The following is a 22,616-nucleotide window of genomic DNA, read 5'->3' on the forward strand; positions in this document are numbered from 1 at the left end:
GAATCATTCAAGGAGGTTGAAAAAAGGGGACTGGTTACATAGCTGCAGGTGGGGACCCCAAGAAATACTGTGTCAGTATTGACTGTGACTGCCCCTGAGCCTGGAGAGCCAGAGGAAGGAATGACTAGCAGAATCCAGAGGGAGGGTCTCATAGAGAAGTCCAGTTTTAGAGAAGCATGACCTCAGTCAAGGGACCACGCCTGGTTTCCTCCTTTTCCCTTCCCACTTCTTCCTATTTCCTGCCAGCTCCCCATCATCCAAACGCATCTGGAAGCCAGGTGGCGAGGAGGCTGGCTGATGCAGTTGCAGATCGCCCCTGCCACAGAGAAACTGGAGAAACAGATTAGAAGCAGGCACCACATCTGGGAGTTGATAACTCATTTTTCACGATCATTAGTTACTCTTAGCACATTACGATATCATTAGCAAAAATGAGTTAAGGACAATTGTTAGAGCACTCTTTTAAATAGAAAGAGACTTCAAACACCCTCCTCTTCCTGGAGCTGGTGGAGACTTCACAGGGCATCTCACCTAAATCATTGTAAAGTTGAAAATGAGACCCTAAAAGCTGAAATAACCTGCCCAAGCCGCATACCACGTCATGCGTCCCACCCTTCCCCCTGGCAGGTGTGACAATATGAGTGCAGAGGCTACCACTCAGCTTCCCCTGACCCATGACAGACAGCTGATCAATCAAGGCAGTTTTACCCCCAACAACCTGCATTTGACCAGAGCGTCACTGCCAACGTCTGCCTCTGGGCATTTGTCTCGTCGACCAGCACCAGCAGCTGGCTTCACACCTGCTTGCTGTCTTGCACTGTAGATGTCTCTTCGTTTGGATTCCTGGCAGGAGCTAATCTTCTACTCTCAAGGCTCCCTGATACGTGGTCAGAATTGAGGGGAAATGATAGTTGGAATCAAGTCGGTGTTTTCTACCCCACAGTGTCCAGTTTTGGGGTTTAGTTGACAAAGCTGGCTTCCTCCAGCACTAAGTCCTCATTCAGTTCAATTTAACAAGGACTTGTTACAAGCTTCTGCTATGTAGTTAGAACTACACTAGCTGCCACTGAGGCCAGAGAGAGAGAGGTGCGTTTGTTGCCTTCAAAGGTTTAGTCAAATTCAAGGAAAAAAGCATCCACTGAACTCTTCCTGCAGCTGGGCTGACGCTGGCATTACTTCCGGTCACTCTTCCAGCCACTTCCTGTGACGTCAGGTTGGTTCAGAGGAGCTTTCCATCCCTTCTGTCCCTGCCTCAGTGTGGAGCCAGCACATTGTCTTCACTGCTCTCCCACTTGACTCTCTACAGGCATGGCATACAGACCATCCGCCCACCCTACAAGGCCCTAATAAGTCCCATCCCACTACCACTTCCTTGGAAGGTTTGGGAATGTATGGATTTGCCTTGGTTGAAAAAGTAGGGGAACTTGATGGTGAGTTGCGAGACGGATCTCGAAGGTTCTCTGTGGGAGGTAGTCCTGCTCTAGAAGTCTCAGGCTCATTCAGGAATGAGCATGTGCGGTGTGGAGTCCCTGGCGTTACACTTCATTTTGACACAGGATTTCATGGCTTCAACTTCAGACTCAGGGACATGTTGGTAGAGTGGGTGAGTCTGACGTGTGCCCTCAGCATGTGAAGATGTTTAGAAGCAATGGGTTGATCCATCCCTCTTCGATTCAACGAACTTTCAACAGCAGTACGTGCCAGGGGGTATGGACAAATGACAAATACACATAGCTCGTGCCCATTCCAAGTTCACAGTCTACACTGAAACAACGCTTGAAAGTCTGGACTTCTTTCAAAGGCTGGGAAAATCACACCTACGTGATAGATACTTTGTGTCTATTTGTGTCTCTGTGCTGTCATCTTGATTGTTGTGTTCCATGCAAAGCACAGCTGCTTGGAGACTCTAAATTCCATTTACAGCATTTTTTGGGTTGCCTTGTTTTATAAGAAATATTTATTTGCTGACCAGCATTCTGTTCTGTTTTTGATACTGAATTAGAAAATACCGTTTCTCCACTGGGAATGCTCTAGTTAATGAGCAACAAATGGTGATCTGAGAGGTACAAAACTTGTTGACCAGTCCAGAAGATTTTCTTGGTATTAACAGAGGGTTTTGTCTGTAGTCAGGATATTTCTGAGTTAATTGGTAATTACTGAGTTGTAAAATAGATTGTACGATTGTGTATAGATTGGTTCACAGTTCAAATACAAGGTAAATATTATTAATGCATCCGTACACACGTCCATAACAGCCAATTTCTATAAGTCTTTACCAAGTGCCAAGGACTCTTCCAAATACAGATTCATTCCTTGTTTTTATTATTATTTTTTAATTTTTGGTTTTTAAATAATTTTGAGGTATGATTGACAAACAAAAACACTGCATATAATTAGATGAGTTTGGAGATGGTATATACTCGAGAAGCCATCACCACGATCTATGCCATGAATGTATCCATCAACTTCAGAAGTTCCCTCCACTCTCTTTATTATTATTTTGTGTGATAAGAACACTTAACAGAAGATCTACCCTCTCAGCAACATTTTAGGTATACAACACAGTAGTATTAACTATAGGCACTATTCTGGACAGATTTTTAGGACTTCTTCGTCTTGCATAATTGAAACTTTGTACCCTTTGACTCAATGTCCCCGTCACCCAGTCCCTGGCAATCACCATTCTACTCTCTGCTTCCATGGGTTTGACTCTTAGAGTCCTCATATAAAAGGTGTCGTGTAATATTTGTCCTTCTGTGTCCGACTTATTTCACTTAGCCTAATGGCCTCCAGACTCATGCGTATTGTTACCAATGGCAAGATTTCCTTCTTTTGTAGGGTTGAATAACATTGCAGTGTGTGTAAGTATCATATGATTTTATTCACTTTCTTTTTTAAAATTACAGTTACCATACTTTACATCTCCAGGACTTATTTATTCATAACTGGAAATTTGTACCTTTTCACTCTTGACCCATTTCACCTACTCCCAACTACCACCGACCTGCTCTGTGTATCTACGCGTTCAGGTTTTTTTGTTTCTGTTTTTGTTTTGTTTTGTTTAGATTCCACATATAAATGAAATAATACAGTATTTGTCTTTCTCTGTTTGACTTATTTCATTTAGCATGATGCCCTCAAAGTTCATTTCTGTTGTCACAAATAGCAAAATTTTCTTCTTTTTTATGGTTGAGTAATAGTCCACTGTGTATATATACACTATATCTTCTTATCCATTCATCTATGGATGGACACTTAAATTGCCTCCAAATCTTGGCTATTGTAAATAATGTTGCAATAAACACAGGGGTGCATATATCTTTTCAATTAATGTTTTCATTTTCTGTGGAAAAATACCCAGAAGTGGAAGTACTGGGACATAGGGTATTTCTATTTTTTTACTTTTTGAGGAACTTCCATACTGTTTTCCCTAGTGGCTGCACTAACATTCCCACCAACAGCGCACAGGGCTCCCTTTTCTCCACATCCTCACTAACTTGTTATTTCTTGCCTTTTTGATACTAGCCGTTCTAACTGGTGTGAGGTGGTACTTCCCTGTACTTTTGATCCGCATTGCCCAAATGGTGAGTGATGTTGAGCACCTTTTCATGTGCCTATTGGCCATTTGTATGTCTTATTTAGAAAAAAGTCTATTCAGATCCACTGTCCATTTGTGAATTGGATTGGAGTTTCTTTCTATGGAGTTGTATGAGTTCTTTATATATTTTGGATATTAATCCCTTATCAGATATATGATTTACAAACACTTTCTCTAATTTGGTAGGTTGCTATTCCATTCCAAACTGCGTGTCACAGTTCAATTATGTGTTTACCAGGTGAAGGACATACGAGTGGTTTCTAATTTGGGGGTAATTATGAACAAAGCTACTATAAATGTTCACGTATAGGATTTTGTGTGAACGTAAGTTTTTATTTCTCTAGAAGGAGACTTCCTTAGTAATGTGGTAAATGTATGCATGTTTAACTTTGTAAGAATTGTCAAACTGGTTCGCAAAGTGACAGTACCATTTGCATTCTTATCAGTAACGTATGAGAGCTTCAGTTTCTCTACATCTTTGTCAGTACTGTACCTGTCAATTTATTTTTAAAGATTTTTTTTTGACAGAGAGAGAGAGAGAGAGTATAAGCAGGGAGAGGGGGGGACGGAGAAGCAGGCTCCCCGCTGAGCAGAGAGCCAGATGCTGGGCTTGATCCCGGGACACTGGGATCATGACCTGAGCCAAAGGCAGACACTTAACTGACTGAGCCACCCAGGCACCCCACCAATTTATTTTTAAAATTTTAGCCATTCTAACAGATGTGCAGTGGTATCTCGTTGTGGTTTTCATTTGTACTTCTTTGTGTGTAATGATGTTGAGAATCTTTGCATGTGCATATGTGTTTACCATCCTTATATCTTCTTTGGTGAAATGTCTTTTAAAATATCTTGCCGTGTACTGTGGTGACTAACATAATATAATTTAAAAAAATCATTAAAAAATATCTTGCCCATTTTTTAAAATGGTTTGTTTGTTTCCTTATTATTGAGTTATAAAAGTGTTTTATATAGTCTGAAAACAAGTCTCTTGTCAGACATATGGTTAATGTACATTTTCTTCCAGTGTACGGTTTGACTTTTTAATTCTCTTAACAGTGTCTTCTGTATAGCAGAAGTTTTTAATCTTGCTGAAGTCCAATGCATCAGATTTTTTTCTTGTATGGATTATGACTTCAGGGAAATATATAAGAAATTACAAATATTTTCTCCTTGAAGTTTTATAATTTCTTCTGAGAGTTTTATAACTTTAGTTCTAACTTTTAGGTCTATAATCCATTTTGAGTTAATTTTTATGTAAGACACATGGTATATAAGTTGAGGTTCTTGTTTTCTGAATAGTCAGTGATACTCCAGCATTATTTGTTGAAAGACTAGAATTTCTTCATTCAATTGCCTTTGCATTTTTGTTGAAAATTAATTGACTGTGTGTGTGGGTCTATATATGGACTTCGTGTTCTATTTTGCTGGTCTTTTGGTCTATCATTATGCCAATACCAGTCTTTTTAAAAAATTTGTAGCTTTAGAATAAATCTTGAAATCAGGTAGTATGAGTTATACAAACTTGTTCTTTTGCAAAATTATTTTGGCGACTCAAATTCCTTTGCCTTTCCATATAAATTTTAGAATCAGCTTGCCAATTTTTACCAAAAAAAAAAAAAATTCCCTGTGGGATTTTGAATGACATTGTTTTAAGTCTAAGACAGGTTTGAAAAGAATTTATATCCTAACAGTATTGAGTCTTCCAATCCATGAATTTGGTATATCTTTTGGTTTATTTAGACCTTTTTTACTTTTTTCATCAGTGTTTTTAGTTTCCAGGATATAAATCCTGCATATATTTTTGTTGGATTTTATGTATTTCATGTTCTTTTTTAAATTTTTTTGGCCCTGCTAAAAATAGTACTATAAAATTTTTTAAATTTCCAATTGCTTATTGTTAATATATAGAATTGGAATGCATTTTGTATGTTGACCTGTGTCTTCAAACTTGCTAAACTTACTTATTAGTTTAGGAGATTTTTTTTTCATTGACATCTTGGGACTTTCTACATAAACAATCACACTACCTGTGAATAGAGACAGTTTTATTTCTACATGCATTTTATTTCCTTTTCTTGCCTATCACTCTGGCTAAGAATTATGATGTTGAATGGGAATTCTGAAAGAAGCTATCTTTGCCTTGTTCATGATTTTAGGAAGAAAGTATTTAGTCTTTAACCACTAAGTGTGATGTAAGCAAACATTGTAGATTCCCTTTCTCTTGTAGATATTCCCTTCTATTTCTAGACCCCTTTGAGTTATTATCATGACTGAATATCAGATTTTTCAAAAGATTTTCTGCATCTCAGATAGTTCAGTTTTTATTACTTGGTCTGTTGATATGGTGAGTTATATCATTAGATTTTCAAATATATAGCCAGTATTACATTCCTGGGATAAACCCCATTTCACCACGATGCATTATTATTATTATTTTTAATTTTAATTTGCTAGTATTTTGGTTAAACATTCTTGCACCTATGTTCAGAAGAGATAATGAACTCTAGTTTTCTTTTGATATCAGGGTAATTCTGGCCTCATAAAATAAGTTTTAAATATTGCATTCTCTTCTATTTTCTTGAGGAATTTATGTTAAATTGTTATTATTTCTTCTTTAAATGTTAAGTAAAATTCTCCAGTGAAGCCATTTGGATCTGGAGTTTTCTATGTTGGAAGGTTTTTAACTACATATTTAATTTCTTTAATAGGTATGGGACTATTCAGCTTAATCTATTTTTTTACATAAAATTTGGCGGTTTGTGTCTTGCAAAAACTTGATTCATTTACCTAAGTTGTGAAATTCATAACATACAATTTTTATAGCATTCTCACTCTTTATAAAAGATATTTATTTATTTATTTAAGACAGAGAGAGTGCAAGAGAGGACAAATAGGGAGGGGCAGAGGGAGAGGGAGAAACAATCTCCTCACTGAGCAGGGAGTCCAACTCGGGGCTTGGCCCCAGGACCCTGGGATCATGACCTGAGCTGAAGGCAGATGCTTAAACTGAGCCACCCAAGTGCCCCAATACAGCATTCTCTTCTTATTGCTTTAATATCTCTATGGTCTGTAGTGGTGTCCTCGCATTCATTTCTAACATGAGTAATTTTTGCCTTCTCTTTCTCTTGCTTAATCTGTCTAGATATTTGTTAATTTGATTGATATTTTTAAAGGAATAGCTTTTGGAGACTTCCAGGGAAGATGGTAGACTAGGGGGATCCTAGTCTCACCTCATCCTAAGGATACACCTATAAAACACCCACATCCGCATAAATAACCAAGAAAATGACCAAAAGTCTGGCAGAACAGACTCCCCACAGACAGATGTAGAGAAGGGGTGACATTGGAGAGGGTAGGAAGGGTGGAGACACAGTTGACACAACTAAAAGGACCCACAGAATAGTCTGTGGGAAGGAGGGAAGGATGCCTCCAGGGTGGAGAGAGGAGAGGAGAGGAGAGGAGCAGACCCCACAACAGGCACCCTAAGCATGAGGGAACTGCTTTGGAAGGATGAATCCCCATAACATTTGACTTTGAAAACCAGAGGGGCCTAACTTCATGAGTTCTTAAAATCACAAGGGTTTAACATCTGGAACTTTAAAAGTCAGTGGGCTCAGTTCTAGGAGAGCCAGAGGAGGATAGGAAACTGAGTTCCCTCCTTTAAAGAACTAACCCAACAAACAGCCCATGGAGATATAGCATACAAGCAGTAGTTTGGAAAATGCCTGGGGTATACAGGAGGGAGATTTGTTTACTAATCTCAGACCATGTGCTGGAGGGTCATGGATATTTGGGAGACTTCTCCAAGAACAAAAGACTGGCAGATGCCATTTCCCACTTCCACACCCCAGCCTAGATAACTGGACATCTGCAGGAAACAATACAGCACCAGCACTCCACCTAGCTTGCTAATAGTGTGCCCTGTCCCCACACTCTTCTGTGGTCCTGCCCCCTCCAACACACCCTTGGCAGGAGTCCATCCAAATCGGCCCCACAAGCATGGCAGTGTGCCAACAGCTCCAACAGGGTTCAGCACCACCCCAAAGTGACTCCTGCCACAGGGAGAAAAAAAGAAAATCATACACATCAATTCAACTGTGGCTCCAATAGTAGGCTTGGGGCTGACATCTGGTCTGAGTGCACATTCCACCCACCAACAAAAGCTTCTTAGGGGACAATACAGAAAGAGCACCCTGGAGTTTGGTGCCACCACAGCTCTGACAAATACCTAGTCTGACTCAACTCGAGCCTAAGGTGGCCCAAGACTGGCCAGCTAACGACCCAGGGACCAAACCCTAACCACAACAGGCAAACAGAGTCATTGCAGATGGCTGGACTAAAGACAAAAGAGGCTCAGTCACAATAGGACACACACAACACACACAGGAGACACCCCTGAAGCACCAGGTTCTGGTGAACAGGGGACATTGCATTACAGGGCACTACAGAAACTTTTCTTCATAAGGCCATACTTTCTAGAACAAAAGACATGGCTGGCTTTCCTAACACATAAAAATAGAGAGTTAGACAAAATGAGGAGACAGAGTAATATGCCTCAAAAGAAAGAACAGGACAAAATCACAGCGAGAGACCTAAATGAAACGTAGATAAGTAATATGCCTGATAGAGATTTAAAGTAATGATCATAAAGATACTCAATGGACTGGAGAAAAGGATGGAGGGCCTCAGTGAGATCCTCCACAAAGAGATAGAAAGCATAAAAAAGAACCAATCAGAGATGAAGAACTCAATAGCTGAAATTAAAAATATACCAAATGGAAGAAAGAGGAGACTAGAGGAAGCGGAAGAACAGATCAGTGACCCGGAGGACAGAATAATGGAAAACAATCAAGCTGAACAGGGGAGAGCAAAAAGAAAAATAAAAAATGAAAATTGTTAAGGGAACTCAGCAACATCATCAAGCATAATAACATTCACGTTATAGGTATACCAGAAGGAGAAGAGAGAGAAAAGGGGATAGAAAATTTATTTGAAGAAGTAGCAGCTGAAAACTTTGCAGATCTGGGAGAAGGAAACAGAAATCCAAATCTAGGAGGCACAGAGAGCTCCCCCCCAAAATCAACCCAAGAGATCCACACCAAGACATGTAGCAATTAAAATGACAAAATGCAGTGATAGAGAGAATTTTAAAAGCAACAATACTGAGGGCCTCAGACGGGAGGGGGTGGGGGAATGGGATAGACCGGTGATGGGTAGTAAGGAGGGCACGTATTGCATGGTGCACTGGGTGTTATACGCAACTAATGAATCATCGAACTTTACATCAAAAACCAGGGATGTACTGTATGGTGACTAACATAATATAATAAAAAATCATTTAAAAAATGAAAAAATAATAGCAACAATAGAAAAGAGAATAGTTATATCAAAGGGAAACCCCACAAGGCTATCAGCTGATTTTTCAGCAGAAGCTTTGTGGTCAGAACAGGGTGGCATGATATAATCAAACTGCTGAAAGAAAAAAACTTGCAACCAAGAATACTTTATCCAGCAAGGCTATCATTCAGAACAGAAGGAGAGTTAAAAATTTTCTGAGCAAACAAAATGTAAAGGAATGCATCACCACTAAAATAGTCCCACAAGAAATGTTAAAAGGGACTTTTTGAGTGGAAAGGAAAAATTATGAATAAGAAAAGTAGGAAGGACAAAAGCAGTAAAATTAAGTATGTCTATTAAAATCAATCAAGGGAGGGGTGCCTGGGTGGCTCAGTCAGTTAAACGTTTGCCTTCCACTCAGCTCATGATCTCAGAGTCATGGGATTGAGCCCCAAGTCAGACTCCCCGCTCAGCAGGGAGTCTATTTCTTCCTCTTGCTCTGCCCCTCCCCTTGCTCATGCTCTCTCTCTCTGCCTCCTTCTCTCAAACAAATAAATAAATAAATAAAATCTTTTTAAAAACTGTTCAAAGGATTCACAAAATAAAATGAAGTATGACATCATATACCTAAAATGAGGGAAGGAGAGTAGTAAAGAATGGACTGAAACTTAAGTGACCATCAACTTACTATAGACTGCTGTATGCAGAAGATGTTCTATACAAACCTAATATAACCACAAATCAAAAACTAGTAATAGATATGCAAAAAATAAAGAGAAAAGTATCCAAGTATATCACTAAAGAAAGCCAGAAAACCATGAGAGAGGAGAGCAAGAGAAGAAAATTACAAAGAACTACACAAAACAATCATAAAATGGGTAACAAAATGGCCATAAGTACACACCTATCAATAATTACTTTTAATATAAATGGGCTAAACACTCCAATCAAAAGACATTGGGTGATGAAATGTGTTAAAAAACAAGACCCATGAGAGGAGTTAAGATGGCGGAGGAGTAGGGGACCCCTTTTACAGCCGGTCCCCTGAGTTGAGCTGGATAGGTACCAGACCAGCCTGAACATCCACGGAATCAGCCAGACGCAGGAAGATACATCTGGATCTCTACAAATGAACATCTCCAGCACTGAGTATTGAGGTACAAAGCGGGGAGCCGTGAAACCGCGCACAGATATTGGAAGATAAACGGAAGGGGGAGGGAACCGCTGCGTTTGGATGCTGGTAAGTGGTAGCCACCTGCATGGGGGAGCTGGCGGACTCGCGGGCTGACACCCGAGAGACAGCAGACTGAGACCGTGAGCCGGGAGCACTCGCCACCAGACTGAAACGGAGCTCTGGTGTGCTCACTGGATCCAGACTGAGACCGGGAGCTCCGGAAGCGCGCACAGGGCGGCTGGCGGTGTTAGAAACACAAAGACAGAGATGCTCCAGCCCTGGAAGTAAGGGCTGGGATGCCGGGTGTGGGGCGCACAGCCCGGGACGCTGCAGGGTTGAGCAGCACCAACAGAAACAGAGTTAAAGTGGCCAGAACATCAGTGGAGAAGGGTCCGCGATCCCTCTGTTCTGTGACAGAGGCTGAGATTCTGCCGCTGCTGCTCTGACTCTCAGAAGAGGCACAGCAGACCGCCAGGGAAAGCCGCCAGAGAACAAAAGCCTGGAAATACCGACTCACAGCGTGCCCATCCCCATCCCCCCTTGCAGGGGACACGGAGACTCTACCCAAACAGGGTTTCCTGAGTATTGGCGTGGCAGGCCCCTACCCAGAAGACAGGCTGAAAAATCAAGAAGCACACAACCCGGAGCGCCTGGGTGGCACAGTCATTGAACACCTGTCTTCGGATTAGGGCGTGATCACAGTGTTCCAGAAAGGAGTCCCTCATCGGGCTTCTCCGCTGGGAGCCTGCTTCTTCCTCTCCCACTCCCCTGCTTGGGTTCCCTTTCTTGCTGACTGTCTGTCTGTCTCTCTCAAATAAATAAATAAAATCTTTAAAGAAGAAGCCCACATCCCTAAGATCTCTATAAAACAAGGGCGCACGGCCTGGGTCCCAGTCAGTAATTTGGGCTCTGGACAACCCCATAATCTCTCCTCATCAGAATGACGAGAAGGAGAAGTCCCCCCCAGCAAAGAAAAGATAATGAGTCTGTGGCCTCTGCCACAGAAATAATGGATATGGATGTAACCAAATTATCAGAAATGGAATTCAGAGCAACAATGGTCAAGATGATGAGTAGACTTGAAAAAAGTATTAATGAAAATGTTACTGAGAATATAGAATCCCTAAGGGCAGAAATGAGAGCGAATCTGACAGAAATTAAAAATTCTATGAGCCAAATGCAGTCAAAACTAGAGGCTCTGACGGCCAGGGTCACCGAGGCAGAGGAACGCATTAGCGAATTGGAGGATGGGTTAGTAGAAGAAAAAACGAAAATAGAAGCTGGTCTTAAAAAAATCCACGCCCACGAATGTAGATTACGGGAGATTAGTGATTCTATGAAGCGATCCAATGTCAGAATCATCGGCATCCCTGAGAGGGTGGAGAAAAACAGAGGTCTAGAANTTCTATGAAGCGATCCAATGTCAGAATCATCGGCATCCCTGAGAGGGTGGAGAAAAACAGAGGTCTAGAAGAGATATTTGAACAAATTGTAGCTGAAAACTTCCCTAATCTAGCAAGGGAAACAAGCATTCGTGTCCAAGAGGCAGAGAGGACCCCATCCAAGCTCAACCAGGACAAACCTACGCCACGGCATGTCATAGTGCAATTCGCAAATATTAGATCCAAGGATNGCACGACAAACCTACACCATGTCATGTCATAGTGCAATTTGCAAATATTAGATCCAAGGATACAGTACTGAAAGCGGCCAGGGCAAAGAAATTTCTCACGTACCAAGGCAAAGGTATCAGGATTACGTCAGACCTGTCTACAGAGACCTGGAATGAGAGAAAGGCTTGGGGGGGCATTTTTAAAGCTCTTTCAGAGAAAAACATGCAGCCAAGGATCCTTTATCCAGCAAGGCTGTAATTCAGAATTGATGAAGAAATAAAGACGCTCCAGTCATTAACCACTTTCGTAACCATGAAATTGACCAGTTGATCAAAACCAGAGCCCTACAAGAGATATTAAGGGGGGTTCTATAAAGGTAAAAAGGCCCCAAGAGTGATACAGAGCAGAAAGTCACAACCGATACAAAGACTTTAAAGAGAAATGGCATCATTAAAATCATATCTGTCAATAATCTCTATCAATCTAAATGGCTTAAACTCTCCCATAAAACGCCACAGGGTTGCAGATTGGATAAAAAGACATGACCCATCCATTTGCTGTCTACAAGAGACTCATTTTGAACCCAAAGATGCATTCAGACTTAGAGTAAGGGGATGGAGTACCATCTTCCACGCAAATGGACCTCAAAAGAAAGCTGGAGTAGCAATTCTCATATCAGATAGACTGGATTTTAAACTAGAGGCCATAGAGAGAGATACAGAAGGGCACTATATTATTCTTAAAGGAAGTATTCAACAAGTGGATATGACAATTATTAATATATATGCCCCCAACAGGGGAGCAGCAAGATACACAAGCCAACTCTTAACCAAAATAAAGAGACATATAGATAAGAACACAGTAATAGTAGGGGACCTCAACACCCCACTATCAGAAATAGACAGAACACCCTGGCAAAAACTAAGCAAAGAATCAAAGGCTTTGAATGCCATACTCGACGAGTTGGACCTCATAGATATATATAGAACACTACACCCCAGAACCAAAGAATACTCATTCTATTCAAATGCCCATGGAACATTCTCAAGAATAGATCATGCTCTGGGACACAAAACAGGTCTCAGCCAATACCAAAAGATTGAAATTATCCCCTGCATATTCTCAGACCACAACGCTCTGAAATTGGAACTCAACCACAAGGAAAAACCTGGAAGAAACTCAAACACTTGGAGGCTAAGAACCATCCTGCTCAAGAATGACTCGATAAACCAGGAAATCAAAAAACAAATTAAACAATTTATGGAGACCAACGAGAATGAATACACAACGGTCCAAAACCTATGGGATACTGCAAAGGCAGTCCTAAGGGGGAAATACATAGCCATCCAAGCCTCACTCAAAAGAATAGAAAAATCTAAAATGCAGTTTCTATATTCTCACCTCAAGAAACTGGAACAGCAACAGAGGGACAGGCCTAACCCACTGACAAGGAAGGAGTTGACCAAGATTAGAGCAGAAATNTAGAGGGTACATTTCTCAATCTCATAAAAGCCATCTATGAAAAGCCTACTGCAAGCATTATTCTCAATGGGGAAAAGCTGGAAGCCTTTCCCTTAAGATCAGGAACACGACAAGGATGCCCACTCTCGCCACTATTATTCAACATAGTACTAGAAGTCCTTGCAACAGCAATCAGAAGACAAAAAGGGATCAAAGGTATCCAAATCGGCAAAGAAGAAGTCAAACTGTCTCTCTTTGCAGATGACATGATACTCTATATGGAAAACCCAAAGGAATCCACTCCCAAACTATTAGAAGTTATAGAACAATTCAGTAAGGTGGCAGGATACAAAATCAATGCCCAGAAATCAGTTGCATTTCTATACACGAAAAACGAGACTGAAGAATGAGAAATTAGGGAATCCATCCCGTTTACAATAGCACCAAAAACCATACATTATCTTGGAATTAACTTGACCAGAGACGTAAAGGACCTATATTCTAGAAACTATAAATCACTCTTGAAAGATATTGAGGAAGACATAAAAAGATGGAAAAATATTCCATGCTCATGGATTGGAAGAATTAACATAGTTAAAATGTCCATGCTACCCAGAGCAATCTACACTTTCAATGCTATCCCGATCAAAATACCGAGGACATTTTTCAAAGAACTGGAACAAATAGTCCTTAAATTTGTATGGAACCAGAAAAGGCCCCGAATCTCCAAGGAACTGTTGAAAAGGAAAAACAAAGCTGGGGGCATCACAATGCCGGATTTCGAGCTGTACTACAAAGCTGTGATCACAAAGACAGCATGGTACTGGCACAAAAACAGACACATCGACCAATGGAACAGAATAGAGAACCCAGAAATGGACCCTCGGCTCTTTGGGCAACTAATCTTTGATAAAGCAGGAAAAAACATCCGGTGGAAAAAAGACAGTCTCTTCAATAAATGGTGCTGGGAAAATTGGACAGCTACATGCAAAAGAATGAAACTTGACCACTCTCTCACACCATACACAAAAATAAACTCCAAATGGATGAAAGACCTCAATGTGAGACAGGAATCCATCAAAATTCTAGAGGAGAACANCGTGGGACAGGAATCCATCAAAATCCTAGAGGAGAACATAGGCAGCAACCTCTACGACATCGGCCAGAGCAACCTTTTTCACGACACATCGCCAAAGGCAAGAGAAATAAAAGATAAAATGAACTTATGGGACTTTATCAGGATAAAGAGCTTCTGCACAGCCAAGGAAACAGTCAAAAAAACTAAGAGACAGCCCACGGAATGGGAGAATATATTTGCAAAGGACACCACAGATAAAGGACTGGTATCCAAGATCTACAAAGAACTTCTCAAACTCAATACACGAGAAACAAATAAACAAATCATAAAATGGGCAGAAGATATGAACAGACACTTTTCCAATGAAGACATACAAATGGCTAACAGACACATGAAAAAATGTTCAAAATCATTAGCCATCAGGGAAATTCAAATCAAAACCACACTGAGATACCACCTTACGCCAGTTAGAATGGCAAAGATAGACAAGGCAAGAAACAACAATTGTTGGAGAGGATGTGGAGAAAGGGGATCCCTCCTACATTGTTGGTGGGAATGCAAGTTGGTACAGCCACTCTGGAAAACAGTGTGGAGGTCCCTTAAAAAGTTAAAAATTGAACTACCCTATGACCCAGCCATTGCACTACTGGGTGTTCACCCCATAGATACAGACATAGTGAAGAGAAGGGCCATATGCACCCCAATGTTCATAGCAGCATTGTCCACAATAGCTAAATCGTGGAAGGAGCCGAGATGCCCTTCAACAGATGACTGGATTAAGAAGTTGTGGTCCATATATACAATGGAATATTACTCAGCTATCAGAAAGAACGAATTCTCAACATTTGATACAACATGGACGGCACCGGAGGAGATAATGCTAAGTGAAATAAGTCAAGCAGAGAAAGACAATTATCATATGATTTCTCTCATCTATGGAACATAAGAACTAGGATGTTCGGTAGGGGAAGAAAGGGATAAAGAAAGGGGCGGTAATCAGAAGGGGGAATGAAACATGAGAGACTATGGACTATGAGAAACAAACTGAAGGCTTCAAAGGGGAGGGGGGTAGGGGAATGGGATAGACTGGTGATGGGTAGTAAGGAGGGCACGTATTGCATGGTGCACTGGGTATTATACGCAACTAATGGAGCATCGAACTTTACATCGGAATCCGGGGATGTACTGTATGGTGACTAACATAATATAATAAAAATCATTTTAAAAATAAAAAATAAAAACAAGACCCATGTACACGCTGCCTACAAGAGTCTCATTTCAGACCTAAAGACACATGCAGATTAAAAGTGAAGGGAAGGAAAAGCATTTATCATGCCAATGGAAGTTAAAAGAAAGCCAAGGTAGCAATATTTATGTCAGAGAAAATAGGCTTTTAAATAGACTGTAACAAGAGTCAAAGAAGGGCACTACATAATGTCAAAGGGAAAATTCATCAAGAATATATAACAATTATTAATATTTATTCACCCAACATGGGAACACTCAAATACATAAAGCAGGTAATAGCAAGGATATAGGAAGTAATTGATAGTAGTACCATAATAGTAGGGAACTTTAACATCCCACTTACAATGGTGGATACATCATCCAAATAGAAAATCAACTAGGAAATAGTGGCTTTGAATGACATATTGGACCAGATAGATCTACAAGATAGCTTCAGAGCATTCCATCTGAAAAAAGCAGAACACACATTCTTTTCAAGTGCACACAGAACATTCTCAGAATAGATCACAAATTAGGGCACAAAATAAGTCTCCACAAGTTCAAAAAGATTGAAGTCATACCATTTATCTTTTCTGATCACAATGCTATAAAACTAGAAACCAACCACAAGAAAAAGACTGGAAAGAACCAAATACATGGTGGTTAAATAACATGCTATTAAACAATGAATTAGTCAACCAATAAATCAAAGAGCAAATCCAAAAATGCATGGAGACGAATGAAAATGAAAACACAATGGTCCAAAAACTTTGGGATGCAGCAAAAGCTGTTCAAAGAGGGAAGTTGATAGCAATACAGGCCTGCCTCAAGATGCAAGAAAAATCTCAAATAAACAACCTAACATTACACCTAAATGAGCTGGGAAAAGAACAAAGAAAGCCCGAAACAAGCAGAAGGAAGGAAATAATAAAGATTAGACAGAAATAAGTGAAATAGAAGCTAAAAAACAAATAAAACATATCAGTGCAACAGGGAACTGGTTCTTTCAAAAGAGCAACAAAATTGATAAACTTTAACCCAGACTCATAAAGAGAGAGTGAGAGGACTCAAATAAATAAAGTCAGAAATGAAGGAGGAGAAATAACAACCAATGCCACGGAAATAAAAAAGATTATAAGAGAATATTATGAAAAATTATATGTCAACAAATTGGACAACCTAGAAGAAATGGATAAATTCCAGGAAACATATAACTTCCCAAAACTGAATCAGAAAGAAATAGAAAATGTGAACAGGCTGATTACCAGCAAAGACGTTAAATCAGTAATCAAAAAACTCCCAACAAAAAAAGTCCAGGACCAGATGGCTTCACAGGTGATTCTACCAAACATTTACAGAAGAGTCAACACCTATTCTCTTAAACTATTCCAAAAAATAGAAGAGGAAGGAAAACTTCCAAACTTATTCTATGAGGCCAGCATTAACCTATTACCAAAACCAGATAAAGACACCAAAAAAAAAAAAAAAAGAGGACAACAGGCCAATATCTTTGATGAACAGAGATGCAAAAATCCTCAACAAAACATAAGCAAACCAAATCCAATAATATGTTTAAAAAATAAGTCATCATAATCAAGTGGGATCTATGCCTGGGATGCAAGGGTGGTTCAATATTTGCAAATCCATCAACGTGATACATCACATCAACAAAAGAAAGGATAAAAACCATATGATCATTTCAATAGATGCAGAAAAAGCATTTGACAAAGTACAACATTCATTCATGATAAAACCCCTCAATGATGTAGGTTTAGAGGGAACATACCTCAACATAATAAAGGCCATATATTAAAAACTTGAGCTAATATCATCATTAATGGGGAAAAACTGAGAGCTTTCCCCCTAGGATCAGGAAGAAGACAAGAATGTCCATTCTTACCACTTCTATTGAACATAGTATTGGAAGTCCTAGCCACAGCAATTGGACAAGAAAAAGAAATAAAAGTCATCCAAAAGTCATCCAAATTGGTAAGGAAGAAGTAAAACTTTCATTATTTGCAGACGACATGATACTATATATATATAACCCTGAAGACTCCACCAAATACTACTAGAACTGATAGATGAATTCAGTAAGGTCACAGGATACAAAATCAATATACAAAAATCCATTCCATTTCTATACACCAATAATGAACTATTGTAAAGAGAAATTAAGAAAACAGTTCCATTTACAATTGCACAAAAATAATAAAATATCTAGGAATAAACTTAACCAAGGAGGTGAAAGACCCATAGTCTGAAAACTCTAAAACACTGATGAAAGAAATTGAAGATGACAGAAACAAATGGAAAGATATTCCATGCTCATGGATTTGTAGAACAAATATTGTTAAAATGTCCATACTACCCAAAGCAATCTACAGATTTAATGCAATCCCTATCAAAATACCAACAGCATTTTTCACAGAACTAAAACAAATAATCCTAAAATTTGTATGGAAACCACAAAAGACCCCAAATTGGCAAAGCAATCTTGAAAAACAAGAACAAAACTAAAAGTATCACAATCCCAGATTTCAAGATATATTACAAACCTCTAGTATTCAAAAGTGTGGTACTGAAACAAAATTAGACACATAGATCACTTAAGATTCAACATCTTGTTGTCGGTAGAAAGAATTGGTACAGTGCTTTATGCATACTTTGTTTATGCATATATGCGAACTGAAGAATCAGATGAATTGTTTACTGCTATAAAATATTCTTCAACCTCCACATGTAACTGTTACAAGCACCACACTCATCTGTGAGAGCTCCAGTTCAAGAATTAGAGTATGAAGAGAAGAAAGAAAAATAGATATTTGACACCATTGGGAAAAGAAAAAAAATTGTTATGTAAGAATCTAGTGCATTAAAAAAAAAACAGAATTTAGTGCATTCATGCTGGGGATTTGATCATTTTAATCACTTTGTCTTTTCTCTTCCTTGCACGCTTCTGCTGCTCAGCCTCTTTGCACTCTGATGGTGGCCAAAGTTCAGCCCACCAAAACTGGGGCTTTGGCACATAGCTGCGTCATGTTCCAAAGACACAGAGCAAGAGCTATGGAGAGGCATCGTCCCTGGGCCTGAACAGTGCTGGCTGTAACAGCAGATGTTTGGGGTTCTGGGTGGCACTGTGTCACCTCTGTGCACCAGATTCCCAATGACCCAGGCACTTGTGCGTTGTTTCAATAGATTTATTTATTTCGTGTGGGTGTTTGTGATGTGCAGGGCCTTCTAAAGTACGAGCCTCAGCAGGTCAGTCCTGCCTTGCACTGGCTGGTCCCTTTTCTGGAACAATCTTCTGACTCCCTCTCCTCCTTTAAGTCCTTGCTCAGATGGCTCTTCTCAGTGAGGCTTCTCCCTATCACCCTTTTTAAGATTCCCATCTCCAACTCTACATTCACCCAGGTCCTCCATATACCCCTTACCTTGCTCTATTTTTTTTTCCCACAACACTTACCATCTTGTAACACACTGTGTTTGTTGTTTACTGTCAGTCTCTACCTATTGGAATGACATCTTAGTTGGGCTTCTCCGGGGAAACAGAAGGAATAGGAGATAGATGGATGATGGATGGATGGAAGAAAGGAAGGAAGGATGGATAAATAGATAGATTTATTATAAAAATTGGCTCACAAGATCATGGAGGCCAAGAAGTTCCACAGTCTGTCATCTGTAGGCTGGAAAACCAAGAAAGCCAGTGGTGCAATTCAGAGTGTGTATGCCTGAGAAATGGTAGAGTCAGTGTCCAAGAACAGGAGAAGATAGATGTCCTGGCTCAAGGGGAGAGCAACTTTGCTCTTCTTTACCCTTTTGCTCTGTTCAGGCCCTCGAAGGATTGGGATGATACCCACTCACACTGTGAGCATCATCTGCTTTGCTCAGTGTAGCCATTCAAATGCTAGTCTCTTCCAGAAACAACCTCACGGACACACCCAGAAATAATGTTTTACCAGATATGTGGGACTCCCTTAGCTCAATCAACCTGGCGTGTAAAATCAGCCGTCACAAATGGGAACTCCAAGATGGCAGGGAGGATCTGGGGTATCCTGAGTGCCTGGAACTGTGTCTGGCACACAGTTGAATGAATCAACGCCAGACTCCGCTCTAGGCACAAAAACCAAGGTGGAAGTGGTGAGGTAGCTTTTCCAAAGTGATCCAGTAGGAAGGGGTGAAACCGGGGTAATTCCTCAGGAGACCATGGCGAGGGCTCCCGATATAACCTGTCTGCCACACTTGGCGATTTTCACAAAGTAACTATTCCATAAATTGCAACTACTCTCATCTGATGAACGGTGTCCGGTCAGACCTACGGTCTGTCAGAGCCTGCTGCATGTTCATAAATGCACGCTGTTTCCTGTCTTTTGCCATGTTATAGCAGACGAAACCCTGACACAGTTATGGGCTCATCGATCACTCCGAACATTATCATATGTTGTGGGTCTGATTAAAACCCCAAATGCATTTGTGCAGACCCTTTCTGTGCTTCCGAATGCCATCCACCTGTTAACAGAAACTTGATCCCTACGTTGATAATCTGCTTATATCTCATTGACTGAAATTCTATTTAGGTGGAGCCAAAAAGATTGCCTTTTCCTTGTGAAAAAAAAAAGCAAAAGTTACGTTTTTGCACCTGGAGAATAACACAAATCCTAATTCAGTCTGAAACAGTGACCCCACCAATTTTACTGGTTTCCGATACGGGCTGACATGGGTAGCCCTCGGTTTATGAAAGATTCAGACTTAGCATGCATCTTCCTTGTTTTCTGCTGTGGTACAAGTGCGAAACAGACATCTCTAACTTTGTTCTCTTCCAAAAAGCCACCAAGATCCTGGAAGACTTTTCCTGAGTCTTATCAAATATTGCTGATAGAATCTGTTTAACGAGAACCACCTGAATTTTGCCACTATCATAGTTTCTTACATTTTTTAAAAATATGGAAATAAAATGTTGTATGTAAGCTAGGAATTATGAAGCCACACGGGTCTGTTTCTACAGAAAAGTCAAGTTACTTGTACAGTGTCTCATGGAGGAAAACCTTCCCTGAGTGGATCCTACTTGTATAACTTTCTTCAGCATTGTAAACCCAGCCTACAGCCAGTCCTGAACACTGGGAGAATTTTCTAGGCACTTATACTTAATGATGCCTGCAGCTATATGCATATAACAGCGTGTAGGCTGCACACCAAGCCAGAACGTGGAAAGACATATTTTAAAAGATTTTTAAGAACTTCGTCTCCACTTTATATTAGTTTCTCATATTTCAAATAAAACCTGTTGCCAGATTTGAAATAAAATTGAACTGTTAACTTTCACTTAGACTAGAATATACAAAGTACTTTTCTCATTAAAAGCACCAAGTTACTCAAATGCCCCAGAACCACTGACTGCTTTGTCTTTGCTGCTGACCAGATGCCAGAGCTAACAGAGCTAAATGGGACACGGGGCCCTTCCAAATGGAGGCATTGCAAAGAAAATCTTCAATTTCATCACCTCCACAGTTTCTTTGCTCTTTTGGAGTGAGGAGAATATTCAGATATGACAAAGCATTGAGAATCCTCATAGGGACATGGGGGCCTGCAGATTCAGGGGGAAAGGAAGGACAGTTCTGGCTGGTGAGATGCTTTCATTCCCTCTGAGTTGGGTCTTTGGCTGTAGAAGTCGACTTGGATCTGTCAATAGGATGTCAGGCTTGTGTGAACATGGCAGAAATGTGTCCATAATGTCCAGGGTCCTTCCTTGTTACAGACATTATTGTTTTATTAATAAGGGGAGAGCGGCTGTCATTGCAGATCTTCCTGAATGTTCTGGTTCTCCTCTTTCCAAGCACTTGGTGAGATTGCAATTCCTGGTCCTTCCAGCAAAGTTGACGTGTATCACCTCCAGGCAGAAGCGCTTCATTGCCCGTGTGAGGCATTGCCGATAGAACCTGCTTAAAGAGAACCGTCTGAATTTTGCTACTATCATAAAAGAGGTTTTTTACATTTTTCTTCCTTTTCCTTTTCGCGGATTCTGAAGGGAAGTGCTGCCATGGGTCCTTGACCTTCCTGGACTCCAGGTGACCACAGTGAGCAGAGCTTTCTCCCAATTCATGTTGTATGTGCAGCAGGGGAAGGGATCGGCTTCTGTTGGTTTTTTTTTCCTGCCATTTGGAGATTGTTACCCCAAATCAGCCAGGCCTATCCTGACTGCCATCTGCTGTTTTGGCATCCCTAGTATTTGTTTTGTTTTTCAGATAAATTCTTCTCCATTTTTCCTAAAAGACACCACCAGGAGTCCATCCACTGCCCATCAGATGTGGAGACGCGCCACCTTCTAGCTCCAGGAATGGGTAGATAAGAAGAGCCGGGTACAGGAGAGTACCTCATCCTTTAGGAGTCAGGGTGTCCACAATTCAAGTAGCCTAATGAGCATCGAGCCCAGGATTCGTTCCGCAACATTTTTTAAAGAGACGCTGTCTTTTCACCAGTGTTGTCAGGCTGATAGGACATGAGTCTAATGCTGCTAGTGGCCACCCTGCCACCAACTGGAAAGAAAGCTAGCATAAAAATACCCAAAATCAAGAGAGGAAGAGAAATGGATTCCTAAAAACATGGTTTGAGCACCTGGATGAATGATGTCTGCAGGAACACACTCTGTTATATCACTGCTGGACAAGCCAATAGCTTAGCTTTCTTGTGTATATCAGTTCAAGCTGGACTTTTGAGACTTGAAATGGAAACAATCCTGACTAATACACCCAGGAAAAACATAAGTGATGAGACAATTCACCGACTCCCCTGAATCTTAGACTCCCCCTAAGACATTACTAAGGATTAAGAGAAGTTACGTGCGTTGGCACAGTGAGTGCTGAGTGACATGGAGCCAGGGTAGGTGAGTCTTATGGGCTGAGTTCATGACTGAAACAGAGGTCCTGGGGCCGCTGAGGNCCAGAGGTCCTGGGGCCGCTGAGGGGAGAAGGGGACGGGAGGGCACGGAGGATTCTAGTAAATTATGCTAGAGTCTAAAACCACATATGTAGATCTTCTTTAATGGCCTTCAGAAATGCTGGAAGGATGGAAGTCTTCTTTAATTGCATTTGGCTTTTAAACTCAGCTCCTTGGACCTGACATTCTGTGTTT

This window comes from Ailuropoda melanoleuca, chromosome 10, assembly GCF_002007445.2.
Source record: "Ailuropoda melanoleuca isolate Jingjing chromosome 10, ASM200744v2, whole genome shotgun sequence".
Taxonomy (NCBI): Eukaryota; Metazoa; Chordata; class Mammalia; order Carnivora; family Ursidae; genus Ailuropoda; species Ailuropoda melanoleuca.